The sequence below is a fragment of the Sus scrofa genome, chromosome 4 (assembly GCF_054392235.1).
Source record: "Sus scrofa isolate SSC_HxYL_T2T_F1_AM1 chromosome 4, Sscrofa_HxYL_maternal_Yorkshire_Landrace_v2.0, whole genome shotgun sequence".
Taxonomy (NCBI): Eukaryota; Metazoa; Chordata; class Mammalia; order Artiodactyla; family Suidae; genus Sus; species Sus scrofa.
The window spans coordinates 131,712,908-131,728,938 of record NC_139386.1 but is presented as its reverse complement, the minus strand read 5'-3'; the positions used below and the strand labels follow the sequence as shown (position 1 = coordinate 131,728,938).

Sequence of the window (16,031 nt, the reverse complement as noted above, 5' to 3'; positions counted from 1 at the left end):
TGTATTCTTCTGCTTTTGGATGGAATGTTCTATAAATACCCATTAAGTCCATCTGGTCCAATGTATCATTTAAGGCCTGTATTTCCTTGCTGATTTTCTGTCTGGGAAATCTGTCCATTGCTATAAATAGGGTGTTAAAGTCCCCTGCTATTATCATGTTATTGTCAATTTCTCTTTTTAAGGTCGTTAGCAGTTGCCTTATTTATTGAGGTGATCCTATTTTGGGTCCATACATATTTGCAGTTGTTATATCTTCTTCTTGGATTGATCCTTTGATCATTATGTAATGTCCTTCTTTGTCTCTTGTAGTATTCTTTAAGGTCTATTTTGTCTGAGTATCACTACTCCAGCTTTCTTTTGATTTCTGTTTGCATGGAATATTTTCTTTCGTCCTCTCACTTTCAATTTGTATGTGTCCCTTGAACTGAAGTGGATCTCTTGAAGACAGCATATATACGTGTCTTGTTTTTGTATCCATTCAACCAGTCTATTTCTCTTGGTTGGGCTTTTAGTCCATTTACATTTAAGGTGATTATTGATATATATGTTCTTATTGCCTTTTTATTAACTCTTTTGGATTTGTTTTTGTTGGTCTTTTTCTTCCCTTCTTCTCTTGTTTTCTTCTCTTGTGGTTTGATGACTATCTTTAGTGCTGTATTTGGATTGCTTTTTCTTATTTGCGTGTGTTATCTATTATAGATTTTTGGTTTGCAATTACCCTGAAGCTTTTATATAGGAGTCTATATATATGATAGTTTTAAGTTGTTGGTCTCTTAATTGCAAGTGCATTTCCAGTGTCCTGCATTTGTACCCTCCTCACGATTTCTGATTTTGATAACATATTTGTGCGTGGATGATTTCCTGCCTTTAATATATGTATGCCTTAACTTATGAGCCTTGTTACTTGTAATATTTTTGCTTCTAGTTGTGGCCTTTTTCACCTAGAGAGGTTCCTTTAGTATTTGTAGTAAATGTGGTTTAGTGGTGCTGAATTATCTTAGCTTTTGCTTATCTGTAAAGCTTTTGATTTCTCCTTCACATCTGAATGAGAGCCCTGCTGGGTAGAGTGATCTTGGTTGGAGTTTTTTTCCTTTCATCGCTCTAAGTATATCATTCCACTCCCTTCTGGTCTCTAGAGTTTCTTATTGGGGTTCCCTTGTATGTTATGTGTTTATTTTCCCCAGCTGCTTTCAATATTTCTCTGTCTTTAATTTTTGTCAGTTTGATTACTATGTGTCTCAGGGTGTTCTTCCTTGGGTTTATTTTATATAGTACTCTTTGTGCTTCCTGGATTTGAGTGAATGATTCCTTTTCCATGTTAGGGAAGTTTCCAGCTATTATCCCTTCAAATATTTTCTCTGGCCCTTTCTCTTTTCTTTTTCTTCTGGCACCCCTATAATATGGATGTTGGTACATTTAACATTATCCAAGAATTATCTTAGACTGTCTTCATTTCTTTTCAACCTTTTGTCTCTTTTATGTCCTGCATCAGCAATTTCTATTAGTCTGTCCTGCTCCTCACTTACTCGTTCTTCTGCCTCCAGAATTCTGCCGTTGGTTGCTTCTACTGAATTTATTTCAATTATTGTATTTTTTCCTCTCTGTTGCTTAATCCTTAAATCTTCTGTTTCTTTACTCAGTTTTTCTTGTAGTTTATCAATCTTTGCCTCCAATTTATTTCCAAGACCTTGAATCACCTTTTCTATCATCAGTCTAAGGTCTTTTTCATGGAAGTTGGTAATCTCCAGATCACTTAACTGTTTTTACTGGGTTTTTTTCTTGCTCCCTTATCTGAGTCATGATTCTCTGCCTTTTCATTTTGTATGGATTTTTAGTGTGGTATCCTATTTGCAGACAATAGTTACAGCCTCTTTTGCTTCTGATATCTGCACTTCCACTGCCTTGTGGATGAAATTGGTACAGGGATAGCTGCAGGCTTCCTGATGGAAGGGACTGGTGCCTGCCCACTGGTAGGTGGAGGTGATTCTTGTCCCTCTGGTGGGTGGGACATTTTCTCTGGATGAGATTAGATGTGGCTGTGTGCCCGGGTGGTCTTTAGGCAGTCTGTTTGCTGATGGGTAGGGCTGTGTTCCCACCCAGATTATTGTTTGGCCAGCAGGGCTTGTGTGCAGGAGCCCCACAGGACTGGGGGAAACAGAGACTCCATTCTTGTAAGGCACACATAGGCTTCCATGTATACTGGGTCCCAGGACAAATCAGAGACTCCATAGGAATCTGGGTCAGACCTGACTGTGGTTCTTGGAGGATCCTGGGAAAACAGAGTGTGACTGTGGCTCATTGTGGGGGAAGGACATTGGAGGCAAAGGTCTTAGGAATAACCATCAGTGTGAACTTCTCTAGACGTGGCCATTTTGCAAAAGTCTGCCCCTACCCATCAGATTTGAGAAGCTCAGGCCAAACAATAATATGGTGTATCACACTGATTGATTTCTGGATATTGAAGAATTCTTGCATTCCTGGGATAAATCCCACTTGATCATGATGTACAATCCTTTTAATGTATTGTTGGATTTGGTTTGCTTATCAGATAAGGGAGCATGCCAAATGCTCCAGGGTCTCCTTCTCCTAGTGCCAGATCACCAGGCATGGGAACCTGATGGAGAGCTCAGAACTCTCACTCCTGTAGATGAGCCTCTGTGATGTAGTTACTTTCCAGTCTGTGGGCCACCCACCTGGTGGGTACGGGGTTGCATATATCATGTAATTGCCCCTACTACCATCTTGATGTGGACTCTTCTTTGTCTTCTGGAGTAGGACATCTTTTTTGATAGTTTGCCTTCTATTTGGTTGAAGGTTATTTAGCAGTTGGTTGAATTTGTTGTTTTTATGAGAGAAGGTGAGCTCCAATCCTTCTACTCTGCCATCTTAATCCCATCTCCAAATATATTTTCAATCCCCTTTTCTTTTTCTTCTCCTTCTGGAATCCCCATTATGCATAGATTGGCCTGCTTTATATTATCCCATAGATCTCTTATATTGCTTTCATGTTCTTTCATTTGGTTTTCTGTCTGCTGTCCTGATTGGGTGATTTCCATTATTCTATCTTCCAAGTCACTAATTCATTCCTCTGCATTATTCATTCTGCTCTTAAGTGCCATTAACTCAGCTAGTATCTCTGCAAGTGAATTTTCTGATTTTTCTTGGTTCCTCCTTATATTTTCTAGGTCCTTTCTAAGGTAATGTGTATTACTGTATATGTGCTCTAAATTCCTTCATATTTGCTCTTAACTCCTTCAGTATTTTCACTATCTCCTTTTTGAACTCAGTGTCTGTTAGACTGCAGAGGTCTATTTCATTGTTTGCTTCTTCAGGTGAATTCTCCTGTTCTTTTACCTGGGAATGGTTCCTGAGCTTCATCATTTTGCTTATATTTTTCTTATTCTGTGAGTTTAGGGAAAACAAATACTGTAGTCTTGGAGGGCTATTTATATGTGGAACTGCCCCTGGGCATTTTGTGAGGGCTTATTATTTATTTTTAGGGCAATGTGCATGCTTCCAGGAAGATGGAGGCAATGGGCAGGGCTAGTAGCCAGTGCCTGGTTGCTGGGCCCTTGACACTGGCAAGGACCTGAGAGAAAGTGGTGCAGGATGCTCCTAGTTGCAAGGCCCTGGGAAATGACAGTGATCTTCAGGCTGGTGTAGGGGGCACCTAGAGCATTTGTTGGTGGCAGCAGCAGGGTGTGTGCATTCCCAGGGGAGTGAGAGCAACAACGGGTGGTGCTCAGTTGCAGTTCCCTCCTGTGTGCCAGCCTCTGAGGTGACTGGGGCCACAGGTAGTGCCTGTTCATGGACCCCTAGAGGTGATGGACTATGCCCACCTCTGGTGCCTGAGATGACTGCTGTGGTTTGTCCCTGCTGCCTGTAAACCATGCAAGAGGTGCCTTAGCCTCTTAGTCCCCTGCTGCGCTTAGTTTGCATAGGAGGTGTCTGGCTGCCTGTAGCCTGCACAAATGGTGCCCCTCCTTCTGAGTCTGTGTGTGTGCAGGGAAAGAGATTCCTATGGTGATCTGCCCCTCCTCCTCTCACCCTCCCCAGCAATGGCACCTTGCTTCTCCTGCAGGCCAGACCTCCTCCCAGGTTCCCTCGGCTGTGGTGTTCTACTCCCCAGCCCATGGAGCACTGCTCCTTAGCCCCTCAGGCTGTCTCCCCACAGCCAAGCCTAGTGTTCTGCCTGGAACTGACCTCCGGAGCCTGAGTCTCAGCACCCAGCTCCTGCCCAAGCATCTCAGGCTGTGGTGTGTGGGGGCAGTGAGACCGATGGTCTGTGCAGCTCTCTCTCTGCTTTGCCCTCCTCAGTCCAGCTGCTGTGCTTTTCTTTGAGACTTTGAGGTCCCTCTGTCTCAGCTGATCTCTCTGTTGGTTAGGTGGCTTCCCAGAGTGTGGGTTCCTTTCCTCTTTCACAGTTCCCTCTCGGGAGTGCTAGTCCTATCCTGATTCCTTCTCTCGCTCTCTTTTTCCTTCTGTTCTACCCAGTTATGTGGAGGGTTTCTTGCCCTTTTTGGAGGTGTAAGGTCTTCCACCAGTGTTCAGTAGATGTTCTGTGTGAATCGTTCTACATGTAGATGGGGTTGTTTTTTTTTTAAAATGTGTTTGTGGGAGAAGGTGAGCACTGTGTCTTACTCCTCCACCATCTTGATCCCGCTATGAAATTTTCTTTTAAAAAGCTAATTTTCATTCTTAATGTTGGCTCAGATGTAGTTCACAGCAGGATTTGAATCAGTCAGCTCTAAAATTGTGCATATATATTTGTACACATAATTCTATTAATGACAGAGTATATACACACATATATATCAACACCATGTCATATAGTCCTTTTAACTGTTAACTCTCATTAATCATCAACCGCTTGCCTTTGCCTTTTGATGAATTTAACCCAGCTATCAATGATGGAGAGCAGCATTAGAGGGGCCAAGCCCTTTGCATCTTGCTTCGATTCATCTTTAAGTGATGGTATCACAGGTGATTTTTACTTTTTCATTATCTTTTAATAAATTTTTAAAGTCACGCAAACAGCTATTAATACCTGCACAAAGTTATAGACCACTATCCAGGTAACAATAGAGTGTAGGACTGGAAGAACTCTTAGCAAGAGAGAGATCTCTTCTCTAGTGTCGCTGCTGAAATCTCTAGTGAAGGGGCATCCACAACGTCCCCAGGACATCCACCCAACAGCTGGTAGTGCCAGTTGTCAGCAAGCCCTTTCTTAAGTATCAGCTGCCCCTGACACTTTTCACTTTGGTTCCCATGGTGCCTTTGGCAGAAACAGCAGCAAGCGAACTTCTGTGCCTTTGTAATAATTCTTCAAATATTTGAAGACACTTCTCCCTTTGTTGTTCGTTCATTTTTTCTTTCTTTGTTTCACCAAAGCACATCCAATTCTTTCAATACTTTCTTCTGTGAAAGGGTTTCTTGACCTATCATCACCTTAAAGTGTAGCCCCTCTCAAGGCTCTGTGTTTCAACAGGGGTTTAGCCTTAAGAAGCGATGGCCCCAGTAGGTGAACTGCAGGTATGGGTTGCTGCTGCTCCTGGGGTGGGGAGGGGCCGATCGAGCACTGCTGCAGGAGGGCTTTCTTACCATTAACCTAGTTATACAGTGGAACTACACATTCTGGGTCCAAGCTCTTGGTTCTTGAGCAATTGGCATCTTTGGGTACATGACCATAGAGAGAATGACGGCATCAGAAAAATCACAGCATTAGAAGAGAATGTGGGAGTTCCCGTTGTGGCACAGTGGAAAGGAATCCAACTAGTCTCCATGAGGATGTGGGTTTCATCCCTGGCCTCGCTCAGTGAGTTAAGGATCCAGCATTGCTGTGAGCTGTGGTGTAGGCTGCAGATATAGCTTGGATCCTGAGTTGCTGTGGCTGCAGCGTAGGCTAGTAGCTGCAGCTCTGATTCAACTCCTAGCCTGGGAACCTCCATGTGCTGTAGGCACAGCCCTAAAAAGCAAAAAAAAAAAAGGGGGGGGGGATGCATTTCTCACCTCCCAGTCACAGCAGGATTTCAAGAGAGAGGCACAGGAGTAAGGGGTCCAGTGCACAGGACCAGAGCTAGACTGCCCAGCTCTGACTTCAAGACTTGACTTGAGCCTCAGTTTCCTCAATGACAATGACAGGCATACCCTCCTAGAGTGCTGTACGTGCCAGGTTTGGAGCAAGACCCTTATAAATGCTAGCCCCCATTATTGCTGCTGTTGTTATTCATACAGAGTGCTCTCTGTTGGTGTCGTTATTCGTACAGCTGTTCATACAAAGTCCTCAGACTTTTAGTGCTGGGAAGCTCCTTCCTTCCCCAGCTGATTCCTTCCTGGGGATCAACAATCCTGGTACTAAAATGCCCTTATTTCACCCGAGTTGAAATGTGTCCTGGTAACTGCCACTCATGGAACCCAGATCTGTCCTCTACATTTCAGTTTAGCCTCTCTTGTGAGATAGCTCTTTATATCTTTGAAGGCAATTATCATATATCATTATATCACCTACTAACTTTTACTAAATACCTTTTAGATAAACTAGACTCTAAGTTTCATGGGCCAAAGTTCCTGTGGTTTTGTTCATCACTGCAAAGCCAGCATCCAGTGCACATACCAGGTCTTCAAACTGAATAATAGAGAAATGAATGGCTCTCTGCCAGCTGGTAGTTAGAACATTAGTAAGAATTTCCTCAAAGCGAGGAGTGCTTTGGCAATGATGCCCCAAGTCAGTAATATGGCAATAATTCAATTCAGTCTAAACATTAAGCGCCTTCTATGTGCCAGATACTATTCTAGGTATTAGAAGCACAAAGAAAAAATGGGAAGTGGTTTTCCTCCATCAGTGATCCATTGAGGCAGCTCACAAACAGGTCGTTCCAAGGGATGTCCGAGTGAGAAGATGCTCCAGCTGGAAGGAGAACGAAGTCTGGAAAAGAGAAAAGGTGGGACGAGAGGTCAGATGTTGGTTCTTGGGGCAAAGGAGGGGAAAAGCAAGAGAGATGTAGGAGGGATTAAAAAGGGAGAGTCAGAGGCAAAATAAGAGGTGGATACATTGAAGGCTGGCTCAGCAAAGGAGTCAGTGAACCCAGAGTGTCTGCTAGGTTGTTACTGGAATATATGGCTTTGATGGGAGTCTTTGATGGGACAAGAGCTGGGTCATTTAAATTATCTTAGTCTGACCAGAGGATGTCCTGCAGATTAATAACTATGTAGGGTAACCTTACCCGTCTGAAAATTCGACTAGAGACACCCAACATTGCTGATGAACGTCCCTGATTTATTAGCATACATTTGCATAATGGCAGGACTCAAGCTTCCAGGGATGTTTTCCCTCTAAAGAGAGTCTTGCATGTGATAAGGGACCTGTCTGCTCATGGTCTTCTACCTCTGTCCTCTCAACAGACTTTTTGAAGCAGCATCCCTCCCCCGACTCTCGGCTAAAGCAATAAAATGCAACACTTCCTGAGAAGCAGAGTGGCTTAGCAAGTGGTTCTGGCTCAGGATCTCTCATGACACGTAGTCAAGCTGGGGTCAGGGCTGCATCTGCCAAAGGTTGGGGATCTGCTTCCAAGACGGCTCACTCACGTGGCTGCTGGGCACAGTTCTTAGTCCTCACTGGCTGTTGGCCGGAAGTCTGAGTTTCTCGTGCCCTGGACCTCTCTCTTTCTGAGGCTCCGGACATGGCAGCTGGTGTCTCCTGGAGCAAGGGGACTGGAGAGAGGAGGAGAGCAAAGACAAGACAGGGACAGGAGTGTCTCTCACAGCCATCAGGGCAGGCACGCTGTCACTGTGGTGTGCGCTTGCTCACCTAGGCCAGCCCCGGGGCTAGGTGGGAGACGCCTGAACAGGGAGGGCAGGATCACGCTGGCTGCAACCGGTAGTATTGCGTAGGCAGGAGGCCTTTGGTTATTTCGGCAGATGCCATGAGGACTGATGCTGGTGAACTGGTTGTTGGGAGGTAGAGAGGCGTGGGTAGGTGTGGCTGGTCTGCTGGATTCAGAAAGAGCTCTGTCCTGTCTACGCTCAGCTCAGGCTGAAGCAGTAACTCTAACTTTCTAGAGAGAGTCTGTGGGCCACAAGCGGGGGACGTTCCAAGCTGGACGTTGTGTGACACCTGTGGACCTAGATGATAAAGGGTCGCTCGGCGTCGAGCTGCTACCTTTTGGGTACATTTGTTATACAGGGATAGACACCTGATGCAAAACCAGAGAGGCAGTGGGGGAGGGGTCGCCCGCGGACCCCATAAACCTATATTCTTCATGCCCTCCGCCCGGCCCGGCCCGGCAGGGTGGCGTCGGGAATCTGAGGTTGCTTATTTCATGTCTGGTAATGGGGAGAAGGCAAGCAAAGTCCCTAACGTTCACTGCTTTTCCGGGAGAATGTTCTCGCTCCGTCACCATGGTCCTGGTGACACTGGATCGCGCGTCAGGACCCAGGCTGCCTGGGGGTGTGGTGGAGTAACCAAGGCCCCGTCCAGCCTTTGTGGAGGTTAATACAAAAACTCTCCGAGGGTGCCCTGCAGATCCGGGGGGCGCCCCTCCATCTTCACGGGAATTGACAAGGGCCACCTTGGCCTGCGCGCACTTCCGGTCTGAACAAGAACCCAGATCTCTCTCAGGGCCGCCAGGGTGACCCACCGAGGCAGGAGCCGCCTCTTCCTCCTCAGCTGGAAGCCCCGCTGACACCTGTTATGTTTCCTGTTCAGTGAAGGCGAGTTTATGGACTGTGGGTGAAACGGGAGCTTTGCCAACCGGAAGAAAGGCCGGCGGTAGCCCTTCCTCCCGGCAGCCGGGGGCAGCGTGCTGGTGGTCAGCCTACAGTCGTGAATGCCTGTTTGCTCCGAGAGGAAGGCTGCCGTGCCAGCGAACATGCCAGCTCCCCTCTTCCTCCTTCTCAGCCCTGCAGATACGACTTCATTAGTACCAAGGCTAGGTTATGAAGCCTTCTTAGACCTGCAGGTTGTCATTCCGTCGTAGTCACTAATCCTGGTCACACATTAAGGGCTTTGATTAAGCAATTTGCTTTTTTCCTTCCTCTCTTCCATCTCATTGAGAGATTACAGAGTGTGAGCATGAGGTTAAAGGATTACATCTGAATCCTGAGAGTCCCGACACAGCTCCAGCTGTCTGTCATCTCCTGGAGTGGTTACTTATCTGTCAATATTTCTTGCCTTTCTTCCCAAGTCCCAGACCTACTTGATCTTGTGCGTTTGGCTCGGCTGGTGGAGGATAACAAGGGTCTTCCCATCATGCAACACTCTGGGATACATCATGACAGAGAAATCTCAAAGCCCAGGTCAATTATAACACAGGGTCTGCACCACCTCTGCCCTGGCCGCCTTCTGGGGCTGCAGTTGTTTAAGACTCAGTCACCTGAAAAATGCAAGGAAATGTGCGTCTGGTTCCTGCCTGGCTTTCTGCTTGTTTAGCCAGATACAAACAGCAGAAGACCAATCCTCTGTGTGTGGGGCTTGTGGGTGGGAAAAGGGAGTACAGTTGGCAGCTACCTCGTTGTGCCGTAATTACTTTTTAATTAGAATTCATTGAATACAGATGGATTCTTCCCATTCGTTTGCCCGCTGATGTTTTTAATATTCCCACATCAGACATTATGAGTCAGTAGCCAGCAGCGCATTACATAAAATAACTCTGTAGCTGGTAGTGACTTCCAGAAAGTAACCAACTTAACCATTTGTCTTAGATGAAAAATGATCTTACACCTTTCTGTGGATTCTATTGCTGGTTTGTTGATATAGTGTTTGTTTACCCTCGTTCCTGCAGGAAAAAAATATCATAGTTCTTGTATCAAATTACTGTAACTGACTGGAACATTTTTATTTCAAATTACGTACCATCATCTGGTTTTTTTTCATGGTGACACTGATAAATGTGCAGGATTTCTCATTTTTTTCCCCCTCCTGCCAACGAATAATTTCAACCCAAACGTGAATGGAATGTACAATTTCGTGCTGTTCAAAAAAATCATTGCTCGTCACATTCTAATTGTAACTAAGTTTGAACCCGAATAGCTGTTTGCAGTATTTTGATAGAAATAAGAGGTAATTTCCATTTTTTTTGCTCCAGGGTCTCTCAACATGAACTGACATATGATGCATTTTTGAAGTCACGCTTAATAATTCTCTTTTCATTATAAACAGCCGCACCCTTGTTGAACAGCAGACCTACAATGAGGCTTACGCTGGCCTGTGTAATATACCTAAGAAACCTGATTTATTCTAATGTAATAAAGGCATAGATTTATACAGCTTGACTACTCCAATGCTCCTCGTTATGGCTGTAAAATATTTGTGGCCGCTGTGGGATTTTCTAGATCATTATTTTAAAAAAGGAAAAACCCATTTTGACAGATGAACTGGGGCCATTCTGAGCAAATCACAGATACTTCATATAACAAGGCCTCCAAAGAGGGGCGCGTACACTTATTACTATGGCAACCTGGATCAAAACACTATTTTAGCAGAGAGTTTCCAGTTTTACAATGCAATGATGATTGTTTATAGCGCCACTGAAACCAGATTCAGCAAAGGTTTAAGAAATGAGCTGACAAGAGGAAAATCATTATAGATAAACTGGGGATACCTGAATGGAATGGCATGGAAGACCTGCCATTATTTGATCAAATACTGACATTTACGGCCCAGGACAGCAGAAATAATGGAAGCGGATTCGGATGATGAGAGAGATCCTGAAATTTCTTCTGGTACAAATGGTTCGGACTGAGATCAGTCCTATCTTAAGTTAAAACGCTGAAAGCAAAGAGTTGTTTGTTTTTTGCAAGTACACCTCTCTCTCTCTCTCTCTTTTTTTTTTTCTTATTTTTCTGTCTGCAAAATACCTACTTGTAACTTTAAAGTTGTGGGCTAACGCTTCTTTTCCTAACATATTCCATTTGACAGAGTGTAACCCGGCACATCCCGAGAACGGTGCCCGTCACACGGGGCTTTGTGCTTGCACATGTCTACAGGAAGTGACAGCTGCTTACAGCCCTGCTCACTTATTTTTCTATAATGGAATTTTTACGCAGAAAGAGAAGAATTGTCTGGATCACGAGTTGTCCATTTTGCTGAGGCTGTCTTAATATCCAAAGACGCGATGGGGTGGACCCAGTGCACGGAAGTGAGGGACCGAATAATCATTTACTTGCTTGGCAGCTCTTTATCGTGCAGCTCCCGGGTGCCAGCGGGTGTGCGCAGTGGGTGTGCATGCTGCTAGGTGTGCAGTGGGGAGTCTGTGGTCTGGTGATGAGGAGGGCCATGGTGAAATGCTGAAGGAGCCAAGAGCAGCAAAGAGCGGGATGGGAACGGCATTTGGACCTATTGCGATACTTACTAACCGAATAGTAATCTAGTCTTTGAAGGGAGAAAAGGGAAGTACATTTATCGAATGTCTGCTTTATGCAAAGCTCTGGGTGGGGAGCTCTACAAATAATCTAACATCCTCAGAAATTGTGGGTCCTGGCCCACAATTTTATTTTCTGCAGATAAGTAAACTGAGATTCAGGAAGTTAGCACATTTGATCAACAGGGACCTGCTGTGTAACATAGGGATCTGTACCCAATATTCTGTGAAAATCGATATGGGAAAAGGATCTGAAAAAGAATGGATGTGTGTTAGCTGTAACTGAAACACTCTGTTGTGCAGCAGACGTTACCCCAACATTGTAAATCAGCTATAATTCAATAAAAAGTAAAACTATATAGATGAAGCACTTCTTATGCCCTAGTACACATATGAACTCATTTAATCCTTGTCAGACTGGGTAAAGGGGTACTACAGATATTCCCATTTTACAGATAAAGAAAATGAAGCACAGAGAGGTTGAGTAACTTGCTTCAGGCCACACAGCTAGTAAATGGCAGAGGCACGATGTAAGCCGGCAAAGTGTGCGCTGCTACACTGCTGCTGTGCAGTGGAGACATAAGCAACAGCCATGACCTGCTGCCTGGAATCAGCAGTCTGTAACCTGTAAGTGATCACAGCTGTAGGTAAGCAATAGCCCTGTGATCCAAGCCAGGTCCGCTGGCTTTGCTCTCCGCCTCTGCCCACGTAGTTGGATACACACCGTAACTACAAGTATTTGGAGTATCAACTGTACACTGCATTTGTTTTATTCATGTAACTTAATTATTCCTTGTCAAGAATCCAATAATGCAAATCCAAATCATTTCAAAGATTTCCCTTAATTGTGTTTTCAAAGAGAGAAGCATCTGTCTACAATGAAGTGGAAATGTGAAATGAATGGCCACCAGCATCCGTCTGGCCTTGCTTTGAGAGTGGTACCCTGCGTTTCCTTTGGGGACATGCCCCCGCCCCTGCCCTTTCTCATGCTGCTGTATTGAGAATGGATCCAAGGCTGTGTGGTTGTCTCCTGCAGAAGGAACCATTCTCTTTGTCTTTAGGTTTGTTGATACGGAACAGGCTCTCTTTGCACCACCCTGTGGGAGTTGAGAATAACGCCAGCACAGAGGGGCGGGGGGTAGAACCAAGAACTGGGAAGCGGTGGGATCCCACAGCTTCATTTCAGCCTCTGACAAAGCGGTACCTGGACTTAGATGTAGCACTCAACTTTTCAGTTAAAGGAGCCAATAGCTTTTCCTTGATTGCTAAGCCACTTTGAGTTAGAATTTGTGTCCATTGCAACCTAGAGAGTCCCGCGATTACAAGGTGACAAGCCCATTCTAATAACATCATTGGTCCTTCATCCTCCCCACCTTCTCTCCCACTGTCCATATCCATGGCCTCAGGCAGCCTTATCTATTTTACCTCTTGAATAGTTCTCAGATCCTGCTTCTCTCCTTCACTGTCATCACCTTAGTCCAAGTAGCCATCACCTCTCATCCAGACCGGGTGGGGTACCCTTCTCTCTGGTCTCTTGGCATCCAGAACGGATTAGTCATCTTCTAATCCGTTCTTCTAATCCACCCTCCATCCAGAGCCGTCTTTCCAAAATGCAAATTTCCTTATTTCACTCCTCCATCCCACCATCCTCTCCTCCCCCAAGGTCATTCGTGGCTTCCAACTGATCTTAGGGTACACGTTAAAATCCTTACTGCTGCTGTCAGGGTCCTGCTTGGTCTGTTCTCTCTCTTTTCTGGCCCCAGATCCAGTCCCTGGGCCTCTTTTTTTGCCCAAACCCCAAAAAGATTTTGATTTCAATTTTCAGCTGGAAAAATTCACCTTCAATTGATAAATGCTTCTCCATGTTTCCTTTTACTTTGCTCTCATGGCTCCAACCTCATTTTCTTAGATATTATTCTCCATTTTTCTGCCATTTTTATTTACAGCTTCCAGTGCTGACCTTCTTTATATAACTCAGGTTTTGTGCAGTTTCTTTATCAACTGAGTGGAGTCATTGGAATGCAGTTGCAAGGAGTTCTTTGCAGCGTGTCCCACTTGCCTCCTCCACCTGATGGCGTGTGCCAGGAAATGCAATTAAGCACGTTTGGAGGGTACATTGGCTTTCCTGGAATTGCTTCCCCAAAGCAAAACTGCGTTTCAAAGCAGTAAACAATGATTTGGTCACTGTCTTCCCTGGAGGACTTCCTTCTCCCTCGATGAAAACCAACGATTGACTCTCTGTTTCACTAACTTTGATCCCTTTGTCAGCTCAGTATTTTTCTCCTTCTTTCGAGCTTTTGTCTAGCTCCTCCTTTGTTCCAGGATGTCCACGCTTCATATGTGACTCCGTTGATTTCACTTGCTGTTATTTTGCCTGGATCACAGCCTCTTTGGGCTATTCCTCCTCACTGTCCATTCTACGCTCCACGTTTTTCCTTGGAGTTCTATTTCCTTCTCTAGCCTCCCTTTCTTAGTTGGTTCATTGGTTCTCACCAGAAGGAACTGCATGCTGTCACAGTAACTCGACCAAAGGCTCGGCCAAAGTTCCAAACGGAGCTTTTTCTGATGTTAAATTTGCATCATACTTGGCAGGACCTGGGAGTGATGAGTTGGGTTTCTATTTCAGCATCAATACTTTGTGCAGCCAATCCCTTACCCAGGAGTATGAAATGTTATGTTAACTGAGGAAGTACTTAAATGTTTACTTATTTAAACATTAGGTATTGAAGTATTTTTTAAAGTCATAAAATTATATTTTTATACTTCTAAATATGATGAAGGCTGGATAATATATTTTAACATATGTGTAAATTATAAAAATCTGTCTAGACTTTTGCCTCAAGATTGAGGGACAGGCAGCAACATGCAGTGGAGAGAGAAGCTTCCCAATACTTGGGAAATCTGGCTTTGTTACTTATTTACTGGGTGCCTTCAGGCTTTGTAACATAGGGATAGATCATAGGATTTGGAACAAGACAGGCTAGGGTTCAGGTCCCAGCTTTGCTGTATTAGCTTTGTAACCTTCATTTCTACCTGTAAATTGGGGAAAATGATACCTTTTTAGTAAGAAAGTATACCAAGCATAAAAATTATTTCTTGGCATATAGTAAGTATTCATTTAATGTCATGTTCATTTTCTCTTTTCTAATTTGCATGATTCACTTCGCTTCTCTGGGCCTCAGTAGTTACACCTGAGTCCTCAGTTTGGGTCATTTTGGGGACTCAATTACATGAAAATTCTTTCCAGTTGGGTAAGAGAAGTCACTGAATCCTCTGATTTTCCTAAGATGTTTTGAGTCGAGTTTCTGTCACTTACAACCACAAGAGAGCTGACGGTTCAAGACATTGCTTAACTTTGCATCTCTGAATACATTGGCTGTCTTTTCTCCAAGTGTAGTTTCCTAGGAGATGAGACTTATGGCCCCAGGAAACCCCTACCTACCTAGTTTTTTCCAACTCTACCACCAGATAAAAAGTTGCTCTCTTTCCTTAGTTTCCATGGAAACAGTTCTGGAGAAGAGCTCTGATTGGCCTGTCTTGGGTCATGTGCCCTTCTGTGGCCAGGGGAATGGGGCTCTAAAGTTAGAACCCCCTCCCAGAACCTTAAGATTAGGTGCAAAGAATGCTCTATAACATAACAGAGAAATGTTCCCCCAAACAGGCAAGAAAAGCTGGGCAGACAATATAGTATGGTGTCTACCACATCTATACTTGGCCTGTGTACTTTTGAAGTTCATTGCAAAATAATACATGTAATAATACATGTGAAATACCTGGAGAATCTTGCGATATAAAACCTTATTACAATTTGAGTTGGTACTAAATAGATAATAGATACTCAAGTATATCCACATAATACTTTTCCTCCTGAATGTATTTTTTCAGACCAGAATATTGCCCTCAAATAATGTTTTTTACTTATTCCATTGTTCCCATAGAAGACTCTCTATTAGAGCAGAAAATTAGGAATTATTCCAGCACGCAAATCAACCACAGAAGAGTTCTCTGGTTAATCACACACAGACTCTGCTTTAGGCGAAACTTCCTTTCCCACTCCGTTCACTTTCTCGTGCCTCACCCAGCAGGCTATGGCGATGATTTCAACCACCTCGTGTCTTCAAGGCCACCAAGTGGCAGCCACTGACCTTGAGAACAACTCAAGGAGCACAGGTGTCTCCCTCTGGGTTGTGTGACGCACTCCTGGCCTCCTCACCCAGTGGCGTCTAGTTAGGCTGGAAGGAAGGGGTTGAATTCATTTGTCACCCAGCAGAAGTCTATGGAACATTTATAAACACGGGAGTGTTCAGAGAAAAAAAGATAGAGTCCTTGCCCGTAAAGTGGCTCATAGTGTGCGGGAGAACATAAACAAGCATACTATTCAAATCCAGCGTAACTGTTGCTGTGTTAGAGCAGTATAAGCTTGCAGAAAGGGCTTAACTCCATTTGGGCTGCCATAATAAATGCCATAGACCAGGTGGCTCTAAACCGCAGAATGTATTTTCTCAGCCTGATCTTGGAGGCTGAAAAGTCCAAGGTCAACGTGCCGGCCAATCTGGTTCCTGGTGCAGCCTCTCTTCCTGGCTCGCAGATGGCTGCAGCTATCCTCTTGCTGTGTCCTCACAGGGGAGAGGGAGAGAGAGAGAGAGAACGTGCTTTGAGGTCCCTTCTTATATG

The 16,031-nt window shown here is 44.5% G+C and overlaps 2 long non-coding RNA genes across 3 annotated transcripts in view; one reads left to right on the top strand and one right to left on the bottom strand.

Annotated features, from left to right (window-relative positions):
- The window catches only part of LOC110260385 (uncharacterized), an 88,647-nt gene that overhangs the window by 61,029 nt on the left and 11,587 nt on the right, over positions 1 to 16,031 (top strand). The window lies entirely within an intron of this gene.
- The window catches only part of LOC102158810 (uncharacterized), a 349,547-nt gene continuing 338,881 nt past the window's right edge, over positions 5,366 to 16,031 (bottom strand). The window contains exon 7 of one of the 2 annotated variants that reach the window (XR_014844843.1): positions 5,366 to 6,925. This is a non-coding gene — a long non-coding RNA (uncharacterized LOC102158810). Of the gene's footprint in view, positions 6,926 to 15,213; positions 15,974 to 16,031 lie in introns of those variants that run through there. The other variant, XR_014844842.1, reaches the window with a different exon arrangement.